Below are 5344 nucleotides of genomic sequence, written 5' to 3'. Positions count from 1 at the left end.
CCCTGAAAACAATGCTATAAAATCCTATTTTCAAAGAAAAAAAATGAGGGAGAAAGAATTATCGCGATCCAAGAGACGAAGCTACCGCCAAGCCCTGTTCTTCCTCGGGAGGGCAGATCTGGACTCCGTTTGGGGCTCCGGAGAGGGGGATCTTCATTCTTCGTCATCACCAACCCTTCTCCATCGCCAATTCCATGATGCTCCCCACTGGGAGTGAGTAATTCCTTCGTAGGCTCATTGGTCGGTGAGGAGTTAGATGAGATTCATCATGTAATCGAGTTAGTTTCATTAGGGCTTGATCCCTAGTATCCACTATGTACTTAGATTGATGTTGCTATGACTTTGCCATGCTTAATGCTTGTCACTTTGGGCCGAGTGCCATGATTTCAGATCTGAACCATTTATGTTATCATCATTATATCCATGTTCTAGATCCGATCTTGCAAGTTATAGTCACCTACTACGTGTTATGATCCGGTAACCCCAGAGTGACAATAATAGGGACTTTTTTGACTGGGAACTGTGAGGCAACAGCCCCACACTATTTTATTAAACTCAACCCACAGAATACAAAAGGTTCTGGTAAGTAAAGTTAGACTACTCACCTATGGTCCTATGTGCATAATTACATGCTGGATTACATAATTACAAGGAGCCATCTAGGGCAAAGAATTAATCCAAACCAACAACAAAGGCTTTAAACTAGGCTTGAATCTGTGGGATAGCAGGGTGATGTCATGGATGAAATTCCTCCTCCATGTTGCAAAGGTAGGCCTCTCATTTCTGAAGATTCTTCCATTCCTCAATAACAAGACATTCCAAGTAGCGAGATAAACAACCTCTTTGAAGAAAGGTTAGCCAAAGCTCTTACTAGCAACAATCAGGCACTCTGAAGGAGACAAACCAGCTAGCCACTGAATTTGCAAATAATTCCAAACCCTTGAGCTGAATTGACAGGTGAAAAATAGATGATCTATGTCCTCACGTGCTTGAGCATGACATAAGGGGCAAGTGTTGTCCTCCAGATCGAGGCGATCTCCAATGCCTCCTAACCAGCAAATCTCTGGTGTTGAGCCTATCATTAAGCATTAACCACATGAAAACCTTGATTTTCTTTGTTGATCTACTTTCCCAAATCCATTTGGCCGGCATATCAGTAGGAAGGTGGGCATGCATCGTTGCATAGTAGCTCTTGGCAGAAAATTTTCCTTTGCCTCGGGTCCATGACCAAGAGTCATTGATATTGTCATCCATATTCATGTCAAGCAGGCCATTCTGAACAGTGATCATTTCCTCCATTGCTTCTGGTGATAAGGGTAGATGAAATAGCTCAGACATATCAAGAGTGTTGAGAACATCTCTTACAGAGACCTTATCATCAATAGCAAAAGAGAAGAGCCTGGGAAAACTCTCCCTGAGAGGAAAAGAAGATCCTAACAAAATCCAAGCATCAAACCAGAAAAGAACAGAGTCCCCCATGTTTATAGTAACCTCACAATGTAGCCTGAAAGCTTCATTAAGTTTGATGATATCCCTCCACCAAAAGGAGCCACACAACACTGTTCCATGGGGCACAACTCCATCATAATAGGTGTTCCAAATGAGAGACGCCCAAGGAATATCTGCTTTGTTATAAAACTTAGGCAGATGTTTGGTAAGGAGGGATCTGTTCCGGATGTTCAGGTTAATAATCCCCATGCCACCTTTATATTTAGGCCTACGAACTAGAGGCCATGTTGCCAAGGATTGTCTGGGAGTGTCGGTGTTGCCTCTATTAAAACCGGGACTTCTTCCCGTGATCACCATAGTTTGAGGAGTTCATGTATTCACCGTGTGTTAGTGCTTTGTTCCAGTTCTCTATTAAAAGGGGGCCTTAATATCCCTTAGTTTCGAATATGGACCCCCTGCCACGGGAGGGTAGGGAAAAAGATGTCATGCAAGTTCTTTTAATAAAGAATGTATGACTATTTATGGAATACATGCCTACATTATATCAATGAACTGGAGCTAGTGCCCTATCGCCCTAGGTTATAACTGTCTCATGATGAATATCATCCAACAAGTCACCGATCCAATGCCTATGAATTTATCCTATATTGTTCTTGCTAAGTTACTACTATTATCGTCGCTGTTACACTTGCTACCAAATTACTTCTATCATTGTTACCGTTACCATTGTTGCTGCTACTATTATCAAAACTATCATACTACTTTGCTACTGATCACTTTGCTGTAGATAATTGATCTCCAGGTGTGGTTGAATTGACAACTCAGCTGCTAATACCTTCACATATTCTTTGGCTCCCCTTATGTCGAATCTATAAATTTGGGTTGAATACTCTACCCTCAAAAACTATTGCGGTAACCTATACTTGTGGGTTATCAGCGGCGGAAAAGTATTTTGGTGGACACTTCTGGCGGTTTGGGAATAATTTTGAATTTATAGGCCAAATATTAGGGTTGGAGGACTCCCGTGGGGCCCACAAGTCAGGCCCCCCTAGGGTGCACCCTGAGGGCTTGTGGAGCCCTCGAGACTCTTCTGCCTTCCTCTCCAAGTCCTACGTGTTTCTTCTGGTCCAAGAAAAATCACCGCGAAAGTTTTATTCCGTTTGGACTCTGTTTGATATTCCTTTTCTGTAAAACAAAAACAAGGAAAAAACAGAAACTAGCACTGGGCTCTAGGTTAATAAGTTAATGCCAAAAATAATATAAAATAGCATATTAATGCATATAAAACATCCAAAACAAATAATATAATAGCATGGAACAATCAAAAATTATAGATACGTTGGAGATGTATCATGGCTCTGGTCACGAAGGGTTTCACGAGGGAGAAGAAGAAGAAGAAGTGGGGGGGACGAGGTAAAAGGTAAAAAGAAGGACCCCGTGCCTATTTATAAGGAAATAATGGAACAGTGAATGGCTGGTGTGAAGATCGAGGAGGCGCAATAAATCTTACAACAAAGAGACGCCCCAGTTTTCAAAATGATGGATTTATACAAAGATCCGTTATGATGTCATGAAGGATTTCCAGAAATCACGGAGGTGACATCATGTTTTCCCATGGCAGGTTATGAAGACTTTTCAAGTCTAAGATTAAAAAAGATAAAGAGAAGACTTGCCAGACGGAGGGATTGAAGATTGACATGAACACGTTCAAATCAATCTGGGGCCTAATGTTGGGGATATAACCCCACGATATAACCCTCCCTGAAAGGGTCGGGTTAGGCCGCTGGCTCAGCAAGCCAGGCTTTGTATATGCCCGCGACGATTAAGGCACAAGGCCAGAAGGGAGGGTCACAAGATGGGCCGACTTAGGGCCCGGATCCAGAAGATGGCCCAGAGGCGTAAGCCGCCATGTGGTGACTTGTCTTATAAAGCAAGGTGATTTAGAGTATGACTAGGTCACGAGTCATAACCCGACCTAGACTCTTGTAAGCCGGAGGCCTCAACCTGTATATAAAGGCGAGTCCGTCACATAGAATAGGACGAATTACGATCAATCGATAGCTAGGTCAAGCGAATCCGCTCCCTTGTAATCGATACTCAAGCAAATAGCAGCAAGAGTAGGAGTAGGCCTTTGCCTCCATCGTGAGGGGATGAAACTGGGTAAACTCGTGTCTCTCGTCCCGCTCAACCCCCACAAGCTAATCACTGTAGCGATGGCCTCACCCCCAATTCCTTTCACTAGGGCATCTGCCATGACAAAACCACAACACAAAGGGTAGAAGAGAGGTTAGACCGCTACATAGAGGGGGAGAGAGTTAGTGATGACAGCGACGAAGTTGTTGGTGTAGATCATTGTCACGATGATTGCCCCGGACGTGTTACGGAGCCACCGAGATAGAGGGGGAGAGAGCCCCCTCCTTCTTCTTCCTTGGCCTCCCCCTAGATGGGAGGAGAGTTCCCCCTCTAGTCCATGGCCACCATGGCGGCAGAGGGACAGGAGCCCCTCCGAGATTGGATCTCTCTCTCTCTCTCTCTCTCTCTCTGCTCTCTTCTGTTTCGCGTTCATGTTTTCTTGCCCTTCACCGTTTCTTAAATCCCGGAGATACGTAACTCCGATTGGGATGAAATTTTGAGGGGATTTTGATCCATAAATTATTTTCCTTGCGGCGAAAGAAGGGCAACAACCACCTTGCAAGGTGCCCACTACCCATCAAGGCGTGCCTGCCCCCCCCCTGTCGCGCCCTGGTGCCTAGTGGGCCCCTCAAGCACCGTCTTGCATTGATTCTTCTTCCAAAAGTTCACTCCATAAAGTTTTATCGCACTTGGACTTCATTTGATATGGATATTCTGCGGAAAAAAACATGCAACAAACAGGAACTGGGACTGGGCACTGGATCAATATGTTAGTCCAATAAATCATATAAATTGCTGCCAAAAGTATGTGGAAGTTTTATAATATTGGCATGGAATAATAAAAAATTGTAGATACGATGGATACCTATCATAGACCTCAAGCTCTTTTCTGGTGTCGTTGCCGGGGAGTGAAGCGTCTTTGGTAAGTGGAATTTGGCAAGGAGACATTCATATTACATGCTGAAATGTACTGTCACTTGATACTATGGAAAACAATCCTTTGAGGGGTTTGTTCGGGGTATCTTCACCCTGACCAGAGGCACAAAGAGTTTCCCCTCAATCTACTGCACCTACTAAAAATGTTTATTATGAGATTCCTTCGGGTATGATAGAGAAACTGCTAGCTAATCCTTATGGAGGAGATGGAACGGTGCATCCCGATATGCACTTAATCTATGTGGATGAAGTTTGTGGATTATTTAAGCTTGATGGTTTATCCGAAGATGGAGTTAAGAATAAGTTTTTCCCTTTATCTTTGGAGGGAAAGGCATTGACATGGTATAGGCTATGTGATGATATTAGAACGTGGGACTGGAACCGATTGAAATTGGAATTTCATCAAAAGTTTTATCCTATGCATCTAGTTCATCATGATCGGAATTATATATATAATTTTTGGCCTCGTGAAGGAGAAAGAATCTCTCAAGCTTGGGGAGGCTTAATTACCTAATGTACACATGCCCCAATCATGAGCTCTCAAGGGAAATTATCTTACAAAAATTTTATGCTCGGCTTTCTCATGATGATCGAACCATGCTCGATTCTTCTTCTACTGGTTCCTTTATGAAGAAAACCATTGAATTCAGATGGGATCTTCTGGAAAGAATCCAATGCAATTCTAAAAGTTGGGTAATCCACATAGGTAAAGAGTCAGGTATAAAAATTGAGTTTGATTGTGTTAAATCTTCTATGGATACTGATGCTTTTCACAAGTTTAGCACTAAATATGGACTTGACTCTGAGATAGTAGCCTCCATTTGTG

Source organism: Triticum aestivum, chromosome 2A, assembly GCF_018294505.1.
Source record: "Triticum aestivum cultivar Chinese Spring chromosome 2A, IWGSC CS RefSeq v2.1, whole genome shotgun sequence".
Lineage (NCBI taxonomy): Eukaryota > Viridiplantae > Streptophyta > Magnoliopsida > Poales > Poaceae > Triticum > Triticum aestivum.
Note: the sequence above shows the minus strand (reverse complement) of the source record.